Source organism: Eptesicus fuscus, chromosome 21, assembly GCF_027574615.1.
Source record: "Eptesicus fuscus isolate TK198812 chromosome 21, DD_ASM_mEF_20220401, whole genome shotgun sequence".
NCBI classification, from domain to species: Eukaryota; Metazoa; Chordata; class Mammalia; order Chiroptera; family Vespertilionidae; genus Eptesicus; species Eptesicus fuscus.
The window spans coordinates 29,476,524-29,498,336 of record NC_072493.1 but is presented as its reverse complement, the minus strand read 5'-3'; the positions used below and the strand labels follow the sequence as shown (position 1 = coordinate 29,498,336).

Sequence of the window (21,813 nt, the reverse complement as noted above, 5' to 3'; positions counted from 1 at the left end):
CTCCTGGTCACTTTCAAGACCCAGGGACCTGAGCTGCTGACGAGGGTCCTCCCAACGCTCTGGGGAGTCCACGCCCTGCCACCCTGCCACCCTGCTGTCCTGCGTTGGCTCAGGCAGCTTCCCCCCCCGCCCCCCGCCTCCCTGGCCCTCCCGTCTTCTGATCTTTTAGTTTAGAACAAGCTGTGATGGCCACAAGGGCAGAGGCAGCAGGGAATGGCTGGAATGACCGGCGCATGCCCTGAGCTCCAGTTGTACTGTAAGCTGGAGAGCCACGAGGGTGAATGGCTGGCCTGGTGCAGGGTTGAAGGCCATATGCCATCTTGGAATGACCAAGGGAACGAACACTCAGAATTCCTCCCGTGCCGCTGAGGGGCTGTCGTCACAGCTAGGCTGAGGACGGAAATACAACCCCGGAAAATTACATTCCTGGTCCCAGAGAGGGCCCCTCCTCTCGGTTCCCCGGACAGCTGCAGGGCCTCTCGCCTGGTTGCCTATAGGGCAGTCTCAGAGGCTGAGCATGTCTCCACATTGGGGCTGCTTAGGGAAAGGACCGGCATTTATTGAGCACCAACTGTGTGCCAGGAACTTGCAGCTAAGCCCATCCTGTCCATTTCACCCTTGCCTCAGCCTTATATGGCTAGTTACTATCACTGCTTCCATTTCATGTGTGGGAAAGGTGAGGCTACACTGGAGCCCAGCTCCCATACCTGTAGGTGTCTGAATGTAGGTGGAAAGCACTGGGTGGCAGCTGAAAAGGAAAGGTGGTACATGCCTGCTCACAGAGTCAACAGGTACTGCTGAGAGCTCGACTTCCCAGGGAGAGTGTCCGTAAGGCCTGGCTCTTCGTGGCTGTGTCCCAGGACAGGCAGGGCATGCTGGGGGGGGGGGGGGGGGGGGCGGGGGGGGGGGGGGGGATGGGAGTTAATTGCCAGAACAGGTGAGAGGGAGGGAAGATAACAGGGATGATGGGGGTTGGGGGTTGGAGGGGTTCCCTGAAGGAGGAAGCCATTTAATGGCCAGTCTCCCCTTCTTTATTCTCTATGCGTGTTTTCCATGTGAGCCCTCACCGAGTGGTTGCCTTGCTTTTTGTTAGCTCAGGACAGGGCCTAGAGTACTTAGAGACAGACAGCCTACCTGACAGGCTGGGAAAACGCCTCATTGAAAAGGTGGCCAAGATCAATGTTGAGGGAGAGGCTGTCTTTAGTGTATTCCACAGAGCTCTGCTTTCTGCCCTGCCCTGCTCAGCATATTTTTCAGCAGTGATTTATGTCAACATCTAAAGGGCAGAGCTTGTGAAATTTGTGAATGTTATGCAGCTACAAGAGATGAATGAGGTGGTGGGCATAGAAAGCTGGATTTCAGGAGACTGACTGGCTAGAAAGATGATCTGAAAGTGGCAGCTTGAAATGGACACATTCAACCGTCAAGGATGGTATGTGAGGTTCATATAATTGATTGAACGAGTACAGGCTTCTAGCAGTTCCCATGAAGTTCTGCACTCAATTAATGGTGCTTGGTTTGTTTATGGTTGTTAAATTTAATCAGTTAAATTTATTTAAAAAAAAAAAAGGAAGAAAGTATCCAGGAAACCCAAGTCAAAGCGTCAAGGAACCAGCAAGCATCTGGCAGCGTGGCCCCTCCTGCCAGGTGGTGGTAGGTGATGACTTCTGTTCTCACTGTGTCAGCGTCTGAGTGTGTCTTGGGCATGTGTAAGATACTGGTTGTTCCCTTTGACAGTTGCCCCTGCTCCCCCCATCTCCCCTCCCTCCAGTACTTTAGGTATGCTGCCACCAGGTGGCAGTGTATCTCAGTGTCAGCAACTTGATTTCATTCCTGTGGCTCTTTGCCACCAGTTTTGGTGAGATGGAAGAGGCATGTTCTCCTTCCTTTTAAAATGGCAAAGAAACAGGTGTTTTGGAGGCACTGCTGGCTAGCCAAATGAACTTTAGAGACCAGGATTCAAATCCAGGTTCTGTAGCGTACTTGCCTTGTGGTCTGCATAGATTCTAGCAAGTATTCATTAATTCGGATGCAGTTACTGAGTTCCTACAATGTGCCAAGAATGGCTGGGTCTTTTCTGGGTGCTGTTGTCATTCAGCAAATGAAGGAGCCAAGGCTCAGAGAGGTGTAGTGATCTGCCCATAGTCACACAGCAGATTTCAGTGCAGATCTGTCGGTCTGACCAGCCTTCTGCTTAATCCAGCGGCGCTGATTCTGAGCTTTGGACTCTGCAGCCACTTAGGATGTGACCTCCTCTGCATGCAGCCACTCTCTCCTTCGTTTTCACAATCAACAGTTTTGGGGTTTTTTTTCTTTCTTCCTTTTCTATATCTTTAACTAAAAAATAAAATCAATAGAACATCAAAATTAAGGACTTTAGAAATCCTACAACTTCAGCTTGAGTTTTTAAATTTCCCAAAGGTTGTTTTGTCTTTTTCTCCCTACACCAATATGTATTTGCATGTTGTAGCTGCAGTTCACATAGAGCATATATTCTTCCATTTGTAAAGAATGTTACTTCTTAAATACTGTGTTCCCATTGGTTAGTTTTTATCAAGAAGTACTGGTATCTCTAGGGCAGTGGTTGGCAAACTCATTAGTCAACAGAGCCAAATATCAACAGTACAACGATGGAAATTTCTTTTGAGAGCCAAATTTTTTAAACTTAAACTTTTTCTAATGCCACTTCTTCAGAATAGACTCACCCAGGCTGTGGTATTTTGTGGAAGAGCCACACTCAAGGGGCCAAAGAGCCGCTTGTGGCTCACAAGCCGCAGTTTGCCGACCACGGCTCTAGGGCATTCTCAATAAGGGGTGGCATTGCCCCCAAGGAGGCCAGAACTGGTTGTTTGGGCCTTTAAAAACCTTAAGTTACTACAGTAGCATGGGGCCCTGCAAACTTCAGCTCTGTTCAACAAAATCTTATTTTTTAGTATTTAATTTCAAAGGCAGGAGGGCATATGGGGTGTGGGAATGTCTAAAAGGACTCCTAAAGGGGACAGTAACACAAAAACGTTGAGAAACACTGCTGTGGCATCTACCTCACACTGTGTTGGGAATAAAGAAAATAGCCGTATAATGTTCTTGCCCTGTCCTGGTAACCCCTGTGTCTTAATGGCTGCAGCTTTGAATCCCGGTATGTTCACCTGCCGTCACCTACAGTCACAGGCCATCACAGGCCATTCGGGGTGTTTTCTCAGCTTGGGGCACTATGTTTTGAGCATCATCTTGTATCAGTGTGAGGACATTTGTGTCACTTGCCTAAGGCCAGCCTGAAGAGGAAGTGGTATGTGACCCACAATGTTCCAGCCCCCAGAACCTCCTTCTCTGCGCCCCACCCCCACCCCCTTCTGAGCAGCTCTTTTCTTCCTCTTAGCCTTCCGCCCTCCCACCTCAAAGCTCTGCAGGGTAACCACCATCTCTGGTACAGGGAAGGCGGGTGGGAAGAGGTTACTCTGGGCAGCTGATGGCAGCTCCAGCCCTCCCAGCATGCAGTAGAGCAGGGCACAGTGTCCCGAGGCTCCTTGGGGAGGCCAGCCCTATTTGGTTTGGTGGCTTAGCCCCTGAGGCCAATTCCTGAGGGTATGGAAGCATAAACAGTTGTACAGCGTTAATGAGGCCTTATTTCTGACTCAGAGATGTCCCTTAGAGGCCAGGTCCTGTGGAGACAGGCCTGTCTGTGTGCAAGGCCATAAGCGGACAGGCCTATGTGTACACAGGGCTGTGAGGGGACAGGCCTGTCGGTGAACAAGGCCATGAGAGGCAGGCCTGTCTATGTGTACACAGGGTCACGAGGGGACAGGCCTGTCTGTATACAAGGCCATGAGGGGCAGGCATGTCTATGTGTACACAGGGCCATGAGGGGACAGGCCTGTCTGTGTGCAAGGCCATGAAGGGCAGGCCTATCCATGTGTAAAGACCGTGAGGGAACAGCCTGGTTTGTGTGATGAGACCCAGAGTGAGTGCCAGGCTGTGAGAGCTGGGTGTGTGTGTACAAAGCTGTGGGAAGACTGTCCTGTTTCTGTGTCCAAGATTTGAGGCCACAGGCCCAGACTACCAGCTGGGAGGAGACAGTACCAGGCCCATGGAGGAACCCCAAGTAGCAAGATGCACCTGCTTTGATAGCCTGCCGCCTCAGCACCTCTGGTGCCTCCAGCTCTGAAAAACAGCCTTGTCCTGGTCAAGGGCTTCTTCAGCCATTGCCCAGAAGTCTTGAAAACTAAACAGATTTCATCCCCTGGGGGAGCTGGGTCACAGAGAACAGCCCCAGGGGCTGAGGCTGGGTGCTGCGGGCAGAGGAGCAGACTGTGTGAGACAAGGCCTGCCCAAGGCTACGGGCAGAGGAATGTCCTTGGTTCTGGGAAAATCCCAGCCAGGTTTGCATCCCTCCTGGCCATCTGCCTGGGCCACACTGCCTCTTCCTCCCAGCAGGGTTTCCCAAGTCCCTGGGGCAGCACAGCCTCCGGTGTGGTCCCCCCTCCCCCAGTCCAGCTCTGTCCTTCCTCTGTACCCAGTAGGAGGGTGAAAGAATGTGGGGTGCGTGTGTGTGTGTGTGTGTGTGTGTGTGTGTGTGTGTGTGTGTGACTGTTTTAAGAGTGCATCGGGTATGGAGTGTGTTATTTGGGCCTCGGTTTTCTCCTCTGTGAAATGGGGATAATAGTAGTACCTTGCTCATTGGGTCGATGTGAGGATGGATGCTTTGTTACTTGTGAAGTATTTTGAAAGGAGCCTCGCTGTGGGAGCATCGAAGGCACCCTTATTGGTGTGTCTCCTATGCGGCATTGGTGGGTGGGACCAGCCCCTTCCCAGCCCCTCCTGAGCCCCTTGTGGCATCTGTAAGAACTGAGGAAGGTAGAGTCTACCCGGAGGAGACCCTGCCCAGGGTGGGCCATGGGTGTTCACCAGGTTTGAGCACTGCTGTGCCTGGCACTTCGGGCGTGTCAGCTACCTCAGTCTCGTAACGGCTCTGCAACGTCTTTGCTACCCCATCTCATAGATGAGGGGACCAAGAATCTAAGCAGACAGAGGACATTGCCAGGGACAGCTGGCTCCTCAGGATGTCACAATCTAGCTCCCACACCGGGCCCTGGGTGAGCCCATCCTATGCCCAGAGCCCCCACTGAGGCACAGAAACCATCAGCACCCCCAGTGGGCAGGTGAAGAGCCAGGCGCTCAGAGGCGAAGACCATGGGCCTGGCAGCCTAGGTTCTCTCTCTCTTCGGGCCACCCTCGGGAGGGCTGGACCCCTCACCCCCATTCATGCAGGGGGAGAGGCCCCAGCTGGTGCCAGGATTCCTGGGGAACAGGGCAGAAAGCAAAAGGCCCTTGAGCTGAAGCCCTCCCCTGAGGGGGAGCAAATAGGGGAAGGGTGGGACCCTCTGGGTACTGTCACCCCCAACTCCTACCTTCCTCCTGGGCCCATCCCTCTGTCCCTTCTTGGGCCAAGGCCTTTCCTTCTAGTCCTGTAACTGTGACCCCCAGATAGCTTTCTCTACCCAACTGCAAACCCCTCTGAGCGCATGTCCCCCGACATGTGCCCTGAGTCTGCGACTGCAGGCAGCCCTCCCTCAACACAAGCCAGCAGGTGGCCATCACCAGCCTAGACGGGCGCTCACTCCTGTGCCAAGCAGGTGCCTCCCTGTTGAATCCTCAAAAGCCTAAAGAGGGACCACGTCCTCCCATTTCCCCATTTCACAGATGTGGAGACAAGCTGAGAGGTTAAGCCATGCACCCCAAGGCCACACAACTATTACATGGCAGAGCTTGGGTTTGTTTGTTTTTTTAAATACGTTTTTATTGATTTCAGAAAGAGGAAGGGAGAGGGAGAGATAGAAACATCAGTGATGAGAAAGAATCATTGATCGGCTGCCTCCTGCTCGCCCCCTACTGGGGATCTAGCCCACAACCCGGGCATTGTGCCCTGACCAGGAATCGAACCGTGACCTCCTGGTTCATGGGTTGAGACTCAGCCACTGAGCCACACCAGCCAGACAGAGCATGGGTTTGAATACAAGTTCAACTGATTCCAGAACCTGGGATCTTAACCTCTGGGAACACGGCTTCCACCTGCACGCGTGTGTGAGCGCCCACGTGTGCACACACCAGATGTTCCTCATACCCTGACCAGCCCCTCGGTGCCTTTCCTTTCTTGTGACTTGCGTGTTTAGGGCCTGGGTATTTTTGCTTGGGGAGACATTACAGGAGGGCTTTACATTTTTTCTCTTAAGTCTCACAGACGTCATCTTGGAGATGATGTGAATTAACCTCTGACTTGGCGATCCCCTGCTTGTCCTGGATAAGGGCTGATTGCCCTAACCCATCATGCATGTGGCACACTGTCAGACCACCCCTTCCCCCACCTGAGGGTCAAGCTCACCACCCTGCTTCCACATCTGCCCCAAACACACCTCGTCACCGGTGTCCCCAGATTCCAGCATCAAGGCTCTGTGTGCCGGACCTAGCCTTGCTTCTAACTTCCCTTGGCCCTGGGTCGCAGCCCTCCTGTGCAGCTCCTGGCTGGGCTCAGCTCTGTGGCCAGGATGTCCCTTTGCCTGGAAGGAAGATGGTGGCCCCTTCTACCACTTCCGTGGTGGCCTCGCCCCTCTCTGCCCCACAGCCCTCCTCTTTCTGTCTCCCGCTCTCTCGCTGCCTTTTACACTGGTCATGAAAACATCTTTACAACCACATCAAGGGCAACACCGCTCTGTTCCTGCCAGTCCCCACCCGATGACTTGACTTCACTCTTGCAGATGTCCTTCCAGGTTTTGTCCACGTTAGCACAAGCCTCCATGGACTCGCCCTTGTTGAGCACTTGGGCTGTTCCCATTTTTCTCATTATACATAATGCAGACATGACTATCCCCACCCTGTATCAAAGCTTTTACTTATTTTGGAAGATTAAAATATAGATGATAGATAGATAGATATAGATAGATAGATAGATAGATAGATAGATAGATAGATGTAGATAGATTTCAGAAAGGAAGGAAGGAGAGATAGAGACATCAATGAGAGAGAATCATTGATCGGTTGCCTCCTGCATGCCCCCCACTGGGGATCAAACCCACAACCCGGGCATGTGCCCCTGACCAAAATCGAACCCAGGATCCTTCAGTCCACAGGCTGACGCTCTATGCACTGAGCCGAACCAGCGAGGGCTTTTGGAAGATTTTTTAGGGCAGATTTCCAGAACAGTGGGAAGTGGGCAGTGGGCAGAGGTGGGGTAGTTTCTGGTGGCTCTTACCACATAGTGCCAGTTTGCTCCCAAAGAATAATGCCTAAGGGTGAGGGCTCTGGACCACACTGCCTGGGTTCACATCCCGGCTCCACCACCACTACTGGTGGTGCGACCCTGGACCAGTTATGTTCCTCCTTTTCCTCCTAAATAAAATGGGGTTCACAGTAAGACCAAGCTCATTATGTTCTTGTGACGATTAAATGTGTTAATAGTTGTAAAGAACTTAGGACATCACCTGCCATGTAAGTATTAGATCAATGTTAATTAATCCTGTTCTTCTTTAACTATTAAGGACCCTGTTTCCCTTTGTGTAGGAAAGTTCCAGAAGCAGCTCTAGAGAAAGGGCACGTGCATAGCATCCGTGCCACCCACCCCGCAGGGAGCCCGTGGCAGGCATCACTAATCAATCACTGTACTCCTTTCCCCTGAGACAGACCTTTTCTCAGCACAGCACCCGATAGAGGAAGTTGATAGAGGGAGTGAAAGTTGCCACCATCCCTGCTTTCGTGACCTCCTGGTCCTGTGGTCATGAGTGTCAGCTGACCTGCCTCTGAGGAGGAGGGTAAAGCAGGGAGGCAGGAAAGGATGGACGGACGAGCGGTGGCCTCAGTGCTCTTGGTGGCCCAGCCACAGGTCGGCTTCATCCAGGTCGAAAGGCAGGAATCCCACTGAGATTAATTTCTGGAGCTTGATGAAAGACGGCTTTGTGACCCCCTCAGAGGGGATCAAGGGATTCTGTGGAGCCCTGTGAAAGAAGGGGCTTACCCCAGAGGCAGGGGGCCCACCACAGCCCAAGACTTCTGGAGGGGCCTCAGCGGGAGGTACAGCCGGTGGTGGCGCTGAGCCCGAAAGCAGAGGCCTTACAGAGGCGAGTCCAGCCAGGCCCCATCAGCACTGAAGCTCATGGGACCCAGGGGAGGCCACGGGGGCCCAGGCTGCCGGTCCCCTGGGAAGGCCACAGTCTTCAGCCACTCCCAGCCACAGCTCATGGCCTTCCGTGCATCATCGGGGACCTGTAACTGATAACAAGGCAGGCTTCAGGGATTGAAACTAGCAAGTGGCAGAGGGCCGGGCAGCCTGGGGAGCAGAGCTCACGCTCTCGTGGGCTTACTTTACTGCAGATGAAGAGAACAGTCATTACTACTGACGCCAGGTGCTATGCTGGGGGCTCTCGTGTGTGGTCTCTTGCAACCTTGTCAAAGTTTAGTTATACTCATCTTGAAGGAGGAGCAGAGAGGCAAAGGGCTTGTCCACGGTGCACAGCTAGAACCAGCAAGGTGGGTCTCTGAACCCAGCCTCCTCCTGCTGATGGGAGGTGGCACCACCGTGGACCTGGAGAGAGTGGGAGCGTAGGCATGGAGTCCCCACAGAGGCAGAGGCAAGCATCAAGCCTTTGCAGCAATCGCCACTTTCCCCGCTCTGTAATAGACATGGGACATTTTTATCTGTGTTTTTAAAAATAAATTTTCATTAAAGGATAACATGCATAGAGAAGAGTGCACAGATCAAAAGAATAGTGCTGGGTGAGTTCTCACAGAATTGGTAACGGGCACCCAGATCAAGACACAGAGCACTTCCAAGGAGCCCCCTCACCCTGCCTCCGGTCCCTATGCCCCCGACCCAACCCCCACCACAGGAAACCACGATCCTGCCTCTAGCAACATAGATTAGTGTTCATGTATCTGAACCTTGTACAAATAGAGTAATGCAGGCTGAACTCTTATGCTGGACTCCTTTGGCTCAAAATTAAGTTTATAATATTTATCCGTGCTGTTGTGTGTAGCAAACATTTATTCATTCACTTCGCTGTACGGTGTTCTGTTGAATGAATAGGTTAGGTTGTTCATTTGTTCATTCTGTTATAGATAGATATTTCCAGTTGGCTATTACCAATAGAACCATTTGAAACATGCCTTCTGGTGAACATATGTCCACATCCTACTGCGCATAGACCCTTGGGCCGGCAAAGGATCCCCTTTAATGGATGCTGCCCAGTGGTTTTCCAAAGTGACGATCCAAATTTACACACCAGCCAGCCGTGTATTAGAATCGCAAGGCACGGGTATTTAAAAAAATCACATTTATTAAGGTTTTCTTTTAATACTGTAAAGGACAAAGTGAACTTAAAAAATTCCCACTGTCCATAAACCTCTGTTAACACTTTAGCGTTAAAACATCGATCTATAATTTATATGTAACAACATGAACACATCTTAACTGTTGGGTGTGGTGAGTTTTGACTATTGTATTCACCTGGGTAACCTCCACCCAAATTCCCATCACCCCAGAAAATTCCCTCATGCCCCCATTCCAGTCACCCCTCTTCCCTCCCCCAGGCATCCTCTGTTAACATTTAAGTCAAAAAGTTATGCATGTATGTGGTAATTCTGAGAAGTACAGAAACATGTACAAAGCAGGGTCTTCTCCTCCCCCAAGTCCATTTTCCCAAAGGCAGACCTGTTAGCATCCCACGGGGCCTTTCCTAAGGTTTTATTTCCCACACTGTTGTGGTTCTTGCTTCTTCACCCTTTAATTACATATGGTGGCAAGCTTTCCATAACAACCTGTACAGGTCTCCTTTGTTCCTTTTTTTTTTTTTTTTTTTAAGATTTTTTATTGATTTTTAGAGAGAGAGGAAAGGAGAGGGAGAGAGAAAAACATGCGGTGAGTGCGAAACATTGATCGGCTGCCTCCTGCATGCCCCCTACCGGGGATTGAGTGTGCAACCCAGGCATGTGCCCTGACCAGGAATCAAACCAGCAACCAACTGAGCCACACTGGCCAGAGCTCCTTCTTTCTTTTTTACACTTTTGTAGTGTTCCATTCAGACAGGGGTCGAGCTGGATGGGACTTTAGATCTTTCAGTAAAACTGTTGTCCAATCCACCCAGCGTGGCTCAGTGGTTGAGCATTGACCTATGAACCAGGAGGTCATGGTTTGATTCCCGGTCAGGGCACATCCCAGGTTTTGGTCTCGATCCCCAGTGTAGGGTGTGCAGGAGGCAGCCGATCAATGATTCTCTCTCATCATTGGTGTTTCTGTCTCTTTCTCTTTCCCCTTCCTCTCTGAAATCAATAAAACAAAAAACTGTTGTCCAGATGGGGAAACTAAGTTTCTGAGAAAAAGGACAGGCATTTATCGAACACCTACCATCACTGGGTTACAGGCAACAAGGGGCACCTTGCTGCCTTATCCTCACCTTTTGGGTCCCTCTAACCATCCCCATTTGAAAGGTCAAGAGCTTGAAGTCAGGGTGCCAGGAGTGGAGGGTGGGGGGAGGAATGAGCTGCCTCAAGACACAGTGGAGGAACTGGGCCCGTGCCCTGTTACTGGGACCCAAACCTTTCCCTGCACCCCCCTGCCCCAGCCAGGGCTTCTCCGGCTCCCACCAGAAAGCCAGCATTGGGCTCGGGGATATCCCAGACACCCCCACACCTCCTGTGTGAAGGGCCTCAGGAGTGGTGTATGACAGCCGGCTCTTCAAACGGCCAGGAGAGAAGTGCATTGTGGGTAGTTGCTTTTTTTCCAGACAAGGAAGGGGGGGACAGAGCTTTCGCGTGTCATCCCACGCATGCCTTGGTGGGGGCTGATGAGTCACGAACCATACAAGGAAGTTTTTTCACGTAAACAGTTTGTGGGTGAACTTGTTTTCTGCCCTTTAAGACAGAACTTTTTTCTCTCTTTCTCTTTAAAGAAGTCTTTAAAACATAAATATGAGGCAGTATCTTGACTAGCAAGACCTTTTGTTCTTCTACAGAAGTCTGCAGTGGGTCCCTTTTGGAGCTGGGCGGTGGGCAGTGCACCCCTGGGATGGGGGTGCGGTCAGTGTTTGGGTGGGGCCATGGCAGGGATCCAGCCTTGGAGGGGAAGGTGGCCTGCCCTTCTGTGTTTGTCCTGAGGCTCCTGCCTCCTGTTGGCTTGGCGACGAAGCCAAACAGAGACTCCAAAAAGAGCAGTGCCTGTCCCCACAGAGGAGTTAGGTCCTCGCTGCACCCAGTGATGAGAATATCCCCAGTGGGGCAGCCAGCTCAAGTCTCCGGGTGGAAATGTATTTGGGTGAGACGCTAATTGACCAGGAGACAAAGGCAGAACCACCGTAGTCTTGCTTCCCAGGGGACCCTGGTGCCTTCTTAGAACCAATTATTACTTTTGCAGAAAGCCCTGAAATGGACAGAGAGCCCCTCTAGAGGGACCTGACACTCCCCCTGACTGAGCCTTCTGACTGTGGTGGCAGGAAGGTTTGTTGTTGGGTGGGGGCTGGCTGGGCCAGAAAGGTGCTTGGAAAGACCCTTTGGCAGAATGAGCTAAATCTGATATCTGGGCTGGAGCAGATGTCCGGGAGTGAGCATGGAATCCAGAAAGCACATGTGGGAGGTCAGGGGCCAACTCAGCCTGAGCTGCCCTTTGGCATCTATCTATGGACTCTTGAAGCCTTTGTCAACGTCTGCATTAAGCTCTCAATCCAGGATGGTCCCCATCTCCTCCCAGGCCTCCTGCCATAATAGACCCAGAGGTTCTGAACTGACAGTTCAGTGGTTCCCAAAGTGGGTTCTCAGAACAGCAGCATCTGCAGGATCGGGGAACCTACTAGAAACACAAATCTTAGTTTCATAAACTTAAAGGTAGGGGAGGAGAGTACAGCAAGCTGTGTTTTACATGCCCCTGGGCTGATTCTGATACACAGCCCAGACGAAGAACCACTGTAATAGTTTGAAGAAAGAGCAATAGACATTAATTGGGCTCCTACTGGTTTTCATCTGTGTTATCTTATTTAGGCCATACAATGTCCCTGAGAGGTGGCGATTATATCCCCATTTTACAGATGAGAAAACTGACTTTAGACTAAATTTTCCCATGTGTCTGAGCCAGAATTCAAACCCAGGCCCGAGCCTCCTTCTGTGTCCAGCGGGCCCTGTTGCTGGGTCCCTCTGGACCTGTGGTCAAGCAGAGGTGGCTGGTTGCATCTGCAGCTTTTGGATTACTCTGCGAGCATCTCCTCCATTTATGCAGGTAACAGACCGCCACGATGAACACCCTCCAAGTCCTACTCCCAGGCTCCACCTTGGACTTCCCCTGGGCAAGTAGAGTTCTCTGTGTGCCTGAGAGACCTTCCTCGGCAAGGAAGGAGCGGCCCCTGCAAACCCTGCCTCTCCCCGGGCCCACCCGGGAGGGCGGGGTACGCCTTACCCCAGATTAGCCCCTCTCATACATGTTGGCTTTCTTTAACTGCACCCCGAATCCATGCTAACACTCACCTTGGGGATCAGCTGTAAATGAATTTGTCAGGGGACTGGATCCTCTTCCAAGGCCCTTTGTAGAGGAGCCGTGGCTGCAGCCGAGAGGCGACAGCCCAACGGGGAATGGAGGCTCCCCTAGCACAGGGATGAACAGGTCGGGTGTCCTTGGAAGTACTGGAAGCACTAGATAAAGTTCTTAGTCAAATAAACAGCCGAGGCTCCCGTTGATATGCTGCGCTACCGTCTTGAGGCCGAGCGGGAACTCCTTATTTGGGATAGAGATTTCCTTTTATCTGGCCCAGAAGAGACCGCCCTGTGCTGGTGTCTGCAGCTCAGGACAGCGAAGCTCACCAGGGGCCGATGCCTCCCACATGGCAGAGGAAGAGCAGCCCCTGGTACAGTATTTGTGTGTTTTTAATTTATTTGGTGGGTTGCTATGACTCGGGGACTAGGAGGGGGGCGATTCTTCAGAAAATGGCATTTCCTATTAATGGTTAATGAGAGGTCTGCCCTGCAGTCTTCAGTATTGGGTTTGGGTTCTGCACGGGGCTCCCAGCCCCGTACGTCACTGGAAAATAACAGGATCTTCTTACACAGGAAGCTTTGAATGTGGGATCTCCACCACGCCTTGGGTGTGGAGTGACTGTGTCGCATTGATCATTAAGGCGAGGCAGGGCAAGTCTCTGGATGTTTGAAAGACTGGGGAGGACAAGTGGGCTGTGCGTGTCCTTGGGGACCCTGGAGGTATGTGTTGGACTGATGGGGCTAACTCAGACATGGCCCCTGAGAAAGAGCTCCCCAGGAGGGGAGCGCCCCGTCACTGAGGTATCGTGGTCACAGCATCTGAAGGCCTCAGCGTCTGACTGCCAGGAAGACCTGTGCGAGGGTTTGCACAGAGGCTGAGGGCAGGGGGTAGGTTTTCTTTTTGCTTTGTTTTCATTTTCTAAATGTATATACACTCCCGTTGCCCATGCGGTATTGAAGGTGGTTTACTGAAACACAGCATGGGAAAATCTACATTAATTGATACAGATCGACTTCCACCTGGTTGAGAAAAAAAAAAAGATTCAGAGACCTGGGTATAATGTGAGGCCATTTTGTAAAACAGGAAGAACAAAGCCACAAAGCTGAGGACAAAATCAATCTCTCTGTCCGCTTGTGTTTGATTATACTCTATCTGACTGCGGAGAAAGATCTGAACTGATAGGTACCAGGGGTCAGCTAACTGTCTAGCCCACCACCTGCTTTTCTAAAGAAGCGTTCTATGGGGACCTGGCCCCACCAATTCACGCCACAACAGCAGGGTGTGTCTGGAAAAGCCTGGAATATTTATTACCTAGCCCTTCAGAGAAAAAGTTTGTGAAACCTCAATATATGTCATAGTGTTAGCATGGATTCGGGGGTGCAGTTAAAGAAAGCCAACATGTATGAGAGGGGCTAAATGTATGTACACTTTTATACTGGTGTGTGTGTGTGTGTGTGTGTGTGTGTGTGTGTTGATGGCCACCAGCATACAAATGTGCAGGCTGTGTGTGTGTGTGTGTGTGTGTGTGTGTGTACGCACAGAAAGAGAATCTATGACATGATAGTCACCAGCATATAAATGTGCAGGTTGTGTGTGTGTGTGTGTGTGTGTGTGTATGCACAGAAAGAGAATCTATGACATGATAGTCACCAGCATATAAATGTGCAGGTTGTGTGTGTGTGTGTGTGTGTGTGTGTGTGTGTGTGTGTATGCACAGAAAGAGAATCTATGACATGATAGTCACCAGCATACAAATGTGCAGGTTGTAAGCTCACATGACAGTTCCTGTGCCCTTTATCTCTTCCCTACCCCTGTTCTGTACAATCCTCGTTTATCAATGAGCATGTATTATTTCAAAAACCAGATAATCTACTAGAACACTGAAAAGTCAAAGATAACAAAGATCTCAGCTGCCCTCCAGCTCTTTCTAAGAAGGTGGGATTCTGACCAATCGTTCTTATCTGGACACTACTTATAAGTGCAGACTCCCAGGCCTCCCATCCCCCGACTCTGAGCTGGAATCTGGCTCCTCTTCCCCTCATCCCTCCCCGCCGTGGTTCCTGCCCACAGGAGCTTTTGAGGAGCACTGGGAGGGCTAAAGGACTGGGTGCAGTGCCTAACACAGCACAAGTACTTCATACATGTTAGCCATTATTATTGATTTTTATTCTCCTCCCTTTTACAAACACTGAAAGCACCTTCCTTATGCCCTAAGTAGTTCCAGTGACTGCACAAAACAGTAAAGAAACAGACAAGGCCCCAAGGAGCCCAGAGAGTCAGTGAGAAAAACAGTCCCATACAATTTTTAAATGTAGTCTAACAGAACCATGTGGTGATTCGACTTTGCCAAGGGTGCAGCAGGCCCTAAGTGCCAGGTAGGATGTGGCACCCAGCTGAGAGACTAGTACCAAGGCCAGTTCATCTTACCAGCAGATGCACAGTTGTCTGGGCAACCAGCTGATGCCCAGAGATGGACACTGCTGAGTTCCTGCTGTTTCCTTGGAAGTGGTAATGACCGCAGTGACATCGCCTCTAGTGGGCACTTGGGGAGCTGAGTGCTCAGGCACTTTCCCCTCTTTCAAACAAATTGCCTGTCTCCCCAGGACCCGGCTCTCCAGGTAGATGTCATCTGGCACCCAGCTGCAGCCAGTCTGGAACTGTCACTGGGCAGCCAGGGAGGCAAAGCTCAACTCTTCAATTTGTTTGTTTGTTTGTTTGTTTTACTAGTAATCTTGATTGTTGAAAGTATTACTATGTCCCTCTTTTTCCCCCATTGACCTCTTCTAGCCTGCCCCGCCCCAGGCCTTCACCACCCTATTGCCTGTATCCATGGATTATGCATATATGCATACAAGTTCTTTGGTTGATCTGTTCCCACCCTCCCACTTCTTCCCTCTAGGGTTCGAAAGTCTGTTCCATACTTATATATCTCTGGATCTGTTTTGTTTATCAGTTTATTTTGTTCATTAGATTCTGCATGTGAGGGAAATAATGTGATACTTATCTTTCTCTGACTGGCTTATTTCACTTAGCATAATGCTCTCCATGCTGTAGCAAATGGTAAGAGTTCTTTTTACAGCTGCGTAGTATTCCATTGTGTAAATGTGCCACAGCTTTTTTAGCCACTCATTTGCTGATGGGCACTTGGGCTGTTTCCAGATCTTAGCTATTGTAAATTGTGCTGCTATGAACGGAGGGGTGCATACATTCTTTCTGAGTGGTGTTTCTAGTTTCTTAGGATATATTCCTAGAAGTGGGATCACTGGGTCAAATGGCAGTTTCATATTTAATTTTTTTGAGGAAACTCCATACTGTTCTCCACAGTGGCTGCACCAGTCTGCATTCCCACCAGCAGTGCACGAGGGTTCCTTTTTCTCCACATCCTCGCCAGCACTTGTCATTTGTTTTGTTGATGGTAGCCATTCTGATAGGTGTGAGATGGTACCTCATTGTCGTTTTGATTTGTATCTCTCGGATGATTAGTGACTTTGAGCATTTTTCATATGTCTCTTGGCCTTCTGTATGTCCACTTTGGAGAAGTGTCTATTTAGGTCCTTTGCCCATTTTTTAATTGGATTGTTTGTCTTCCTTTGTTAAGTTGTATGAGCTCCCTGTATATTTTGGAAATTAACCTCTTAGCAGATGTATCATAGGCAAATATATTCTCCATTCTGTGGGTTCCCTTTTCATTTTGCTGATGGTTTCTTTTACTGGGCAGAAGCTTTTTATTTTGATGTATTCCATTTATTTTCTCCTTGGTTTCCTTTGCCCTAGGACAGTGGTCGGCAAACTCATTAGTCAACAGAGCCAAATATCACCAGTACAACGATTGAAATTTCTTTCGAGAGCCAAATTTTTTAAACAAACTTTTTCTAATGCCACTTCTTTAAAATAGACTCCCCCAGGCTGTGGTATTTTGTGGAAGAGCCACATGCAAGGGGCCAAAGAGCCACATGTGGCTCGTGAACCGCAGTTTGCTGACCATGGCCCTAGGAGATGTATCAGAAAACATATTACTATGAGAGATGTCTCAGATTTTGCTGCCTATAGTTTCTTCTAAGATTTTTTATGGTTTCACGACTTATATTTAAGTCTTTTATCCATTTTGAGTTTATTCTTGTGTATGGTGTAAGTTGGTGGTCTAGTTTCATTTTTTTCATGTACCTGTCCAGTTTTCCCAACCCCATTTATTGAAGAGACTGTCTTTACCCCATTGTATGCTCTTGCCTCCTTTGTCAAATATTAAGTGAGCATAATGGCCTGGGTCAATTTCTGGATTCTCTATTCTGTTCCATTTATCTTTATGCCTGTTCTTGTGCCAGGACCAGGCTGTTTTGAGTACAGTGGCTTTTTTTTTTTGTAGTATAACTTGATATCTAGTATTCTGATTCCTCCAACTTTGTTCTTCTTTCTTAAGATTGCTGTGGCTATTTGGGGTTTTTGGTTCCATATACACTTTCGGAGTTCAACTTTCCAATTAAAAGACTTCTTGTTGTTTCAGCAGGAGGTAGCAGCATCCCTCAGGGCAGAGAAAGCACTCCAGTGTGCCTCTCAGAGTGGCATGGTAGTTGGGTGCTCAGGATTGAAAACTAGATCTGGGTCCTCATTCTAGCTCTGGCTCTTGCGACATGACTTAAACTCTCTGAGCCTCAGTTTTCTTTTCTGTAAAATGGGGCTAACTATACCATTCGTATTGTGAGTCACATTGTAAGGATTAAGAAAATTATTTTATACAAAGTGCTTAGCATTGGGCCCGGCTTATGGAGAGCCCTCCAAAAGTGTTAACAATTACACTCTTACGTCACTTGTCATCATCCATTGTGGTTGTGCCTGGACCACGGTAAGCACTGGATGAGTGGTCGTCAGTGTTACTGTAATTAGTGGCTTCTTAGAGTGAATTGAGCTGTGCCATATGCTCCAGCTGACAGGTGGGCTGGGTCTCATTTTGTGTTGTTTCCTCCGCCTCTTTTCCCTCCATAGAGTCAATGCCCAGAGCAGGTGTCCCTATGCTTATCTTGAAAACCCCAAGTCCCCAGAGGGTAATCATTGATTAGTGCCTCTGTCCATTGGTTAGGCCAGCAGGTAATAGTTGAGAAATTGGACTGGGTAAATTAGGGGTTCTGTGGGGAGGCCACAAGGTAAGCTGAGAGGCTCTGAGCTGGTCTGAGGTTGATGATTAAGACCTGAGGGCCAGATGGGCAGTTTGGGGCTGACACACATGGACTGCTCACAGGCCTGGGTTGTATCTGAAGACAAAGTGATGACCTTTGATGCCAAAAGGATTTAGGGGAAGCCCTCCTGGAGGACTAAAGAGAAGGCCAAAAATGTTGCGCCCACCCTGGCTTGGCGGGATGGTGAGTTACCTGGCAACCTCAGAGCCTTGAAGATGTGAGCAGGTCAAAGGCGTCCAGGAATCAGGGAAGCCCAGAGAAGTCGCCAACCGGTCATTCTCCCTACTTGAGCAAGGACGTTTGGGACAGCAGCCTGTACACCTGGAGGGCAAGTTGGAGGGCTGGGCAGATGGACAAGGTACAGCTCACATACTGGCCCCAGCAAATAGCCTTGCCTGAGTCATGGGAGGAAGCAACAAGCATATTGCTGGTCCTCTGGGGTGAGGTGACAGAGGGGACTCCGACGCTCGAGGACAGCACCGCCCCAGAGAACTTCTGTGGTGATGAAAGTGCCCTCTCTCTGCACCGTCCACCATGGCAGCTCCTGGCCACATGTGGCTGTTGAGCAGCTAAAACGTGGCTAGTTGGACTGAGGCACTAATTGTTTAGTCGTAGGTCACTTTAATTAAGTTAAATGTAAGTAGCCACATGGGGATGGTGGCAGCAAAGCTTTGGGATCTCAATGAGAAGAAATTCTAAAAGCCAGTCGGTTCCTCCTTGGCTCGTTTTTTCTCTGCGGCTCCAGGAGCGCCATGCAGCCCTTCCTTTAATGACGGGGTGGGAGCATGCGTGCTGGTGTGAGCTGAGCCGGGGAGGCTGCGGCAAGCAGCGGAGCAGCAGCCCGTCATTGGGAGGCATGCTTCCAGCACATTCTGAGTCACGCCTTCCCTGGTGGGGGACACATTCCTGGTGACAGCTCGTCTCCTCTGGAGGAGCCAGCAGGCTCTGCCCTCCCAGGCCAAAGAACCCGCGTGTCTGGTTGCCTGCTGTAGGAGCTGTTGCCGGAGAGATGGCGGATGTTGCCAAGGTAACATCCCCTCCCTGACAAGAGGGTGAGAACTGCAATGGAGTGACTCTTCCTCCTGGGAGGCAGCAGGCTCTTCCTGCTGGCTGTTGTCTCAGGAGCTGGTAGGGCTTAGTCACAGATGCCGGGAGCCCTCCTGAGTCCTGCCTGCGTTAGACCATTCATTCCTAGGACATGGTACGTGATAACAATGAGAGCTGCTGTTTAGCTAGGATGGGTACTGCGTGCTTTATATATATTATTTCATGGAATAGAACGGCATGCCTTTGATGTTGGTTATTCTCATCCCACATTGCAGATGAGGAAAGTAGATACAAATAATAGACTAAAATCCATGAGTACCGGCCTGTTTTGTTCACTTTAGTACTTAACACAGTGCTTGGCACATTATAGTTGATGGTTCCCTGTAATTTTTGTTGTTTGATTGGTTGGACAGATGGATGGATGGGTGATGTATGCATGGATGATGGATGAATAGATGGGTGGGTGGGTGGCTGGGTAGGTAAGTGGGTGGATGGATGGGTAGATGAGTGGATGGTTGGGTGGGTGGATGAGTGAATGGATAAGTGTGAATGGGTAGGTAGGTGAGCGGATGGATGGATGGATGGATGGATGAGTGGATGGGTGGATGAGTGACTGTATGGATGAATAGGTGGATGGGTGGGTGGGTGGGTGGATGGATGGATGGATGGATGAAGTAAAGTGTAGAATTGAATTGAAGTCTGCTGATGGCAAAACCTGTGTGCTCAACCACTAAACCATACTGCCCCTGGCTTTGTCTGGTGTCCTCCTCTGCCTGCCTAGGCTGGGATTTTCTTTACATACTTTAATTGAGATATAATTTATATACAATAGAATTCACCTGGCTTAAGTGTGCGATTCAGTGATTTTAGCAAATTTATGGAGGTGTGCAGCCATCACTACAACCCAGTTTTAGAGCATTGCCACCCACCTTTCCCCAGCAATGACCATTCCACTTTCTGTCTCTATAAATTTGTCTTTTCAGACATTTCATATAAGAGGAATCTATGTATGTCTTTTGTATCTGGCTTCTTTCACTTAGCATGACATTTGTGAGGTTCATCCATATTGTAGCATGAATGAGCAGTTCCATCCTTTTTACTACCAAATACTATTCCATTGTCTGGATAGACCACATCTGGCTTATCCATTCATCAGTTGATGGACATGTGGGTCGTTTCCAGCTTGGGAATAATGCTGCTGTGTACACTCATGCGTGTCTTTTATATAAAGTCTGTTTCTAGTGCTTTTGAGTAGATTTCTAGGAACAGAATTAATTGCTGGGTCACATGATAAATTCATGATTAATGATTTAAGCAGCTGTCAAACTTTTTCCCCGTAATGCTGAGCTAATTTACGTTCTCACCAGCACTGCACGAGGATCCTGGTCTCTCCACCTCCTCGCCAGCACTTGGTATCGTCTGTCTTTCTGGTTAATAACAGCCTGCTGGGGGTGAAGTAGTGTCTCTTTATGGTTTGGACCTGTGTCCCCCCAATGGCTCATAATGTCGAGCAGCACTATGCATTTACCGCTAGGCTGGGGTTTGACCTTTTCAGCTGGGGCTTAGCAAACTTTTTCTCTGAAGGGCCAGATAGTAAATATTTGGGGCTTTTTGGGCCACATTTGATTCCTATTGCATTTGTTTTCATAACCCTTAAATAATTTAAGATCATTCTTGGCTTCTTAGCACAAAAACAAGCAGGGAGACAGTTTGAAGTCCCCTGTCAAAGGATTCCAGCAGCCCATTCACTCTGGACGTGGTAAGAGGTAACCCACCCCTTTGGGAAAGCGGGCTCGGTGGGAGAACCATACCGCAAAGCTGAGGGCTAGGCTCCTGAGAGCCTGGAAGCCAGCATTCGGAGGTGTCCCCAGCCCAGCCCCGTGATTCATTACCAGATGAGCTCACCAGAGTTCCTGAGATGAACTAATTTGTCACCCAAGGCAGTGACTGGGCCCTTGTGGTGCTGGACAGGCCTCCCTCTGCCTGTGGCAGCCTGTCCCGGAGTTCAAAGCCTCTTATGGGGACCAGTGGCCTGCCCATAGCCATGACCATGACATCACAGCCTCACTGTCCACCTGCTTTCCCGCCAGCCCCTCCTGCAGCTCCTCCGCTCCCTGGTCACCCGGGCCCTGGCTCTCAGAGCCTCATGGACTTCCTGGCCTTCACCCCATGTCACCATCATTCTTGACCCCTTCACAGTGTGTCTGGACGAATCTGTCCCTTTCCACCATCTGTGCCAGCCCTGGCTGATGTGCTAGAAAGAGGGGGCATCTGAAGTCTACCAAAGCCGGTTTTGTCTCTTGAATTGCCCTTTCTAGCTGCGTGACCCTAGGCAAGTCATGTCACCTCTCTGGCCATGATAGTACCCTTGTGTGTAAGCAGGATACTAGAGTCCTGTAGAGAAGCTGCAGGCACTCCCCCTACCCCCTTAGCATCACTGCTCTGAAGGATGCTCACTGTGAACTCTGCCAGGGGCATGTGTGTTTCTGGCTGTGGAAGCACATTGGCCGGGGCACAGGGCACAGGGCAGCCACTGGGGTGTCCAGGAAACTAGTGAATAGATGCTGCAGCTTCCTTGCTCCTTGGGTGGATCAGCTCTAATGCATGATCTAACCGTCTCCTAGGGATCCCGGTGGATTCAGCACCTTCCCACAGTGGGTAACGTTGCCAGTTGTCCCGTCATAACGCTTGATGATGCCTGCTAATTTACTGCCTTCTCTTCCCAGTCTCTCTTCCCACCATGCACTGATGGATCTTCCAGTGCCTCTCAGATAAATAAACCATTTGCACCTGGGCCTTGTCTTAGCGTTTGCTCCCAGGGCTGCTCTGCCTGTGGCAAGCCCCCAGCTCCTGGGGTTACTGTGAGGATGGAACGAGATGATGCCTATACGTGCCCAGCACAGTGCCTGGTGTATAGTACGTGCTCATTAAATCTTAGCCCTTGTTAAAGCCCCTGGGACCTTCTGGTTTTGAATACAGCTTCTGTGACCACTGTTCTGGGGGTGCCTCTTAAGCAAGGGTTCGGGTTCCAGAGGCACTCGTGGGAGAGCTGTCGTCCTCCCCGCTGTAAGGAGGGGCTCCTTGGAAACTGCACTG

General features: G+C 50.0%; 1 protein-coding gene across 1 annotated transcript in view; it reads left to right on the top strand.

Annotated features, from left to right (window-relative positions):
• The window catches only part of CMIP (c-Maf inducing protein), a 230,371-nt gene that overhangs the window by 155,058 nt on the left and 53,500 nt on the right, over positions 1 to 21,813 (top strand). The window lies entirely within an intron of this gene.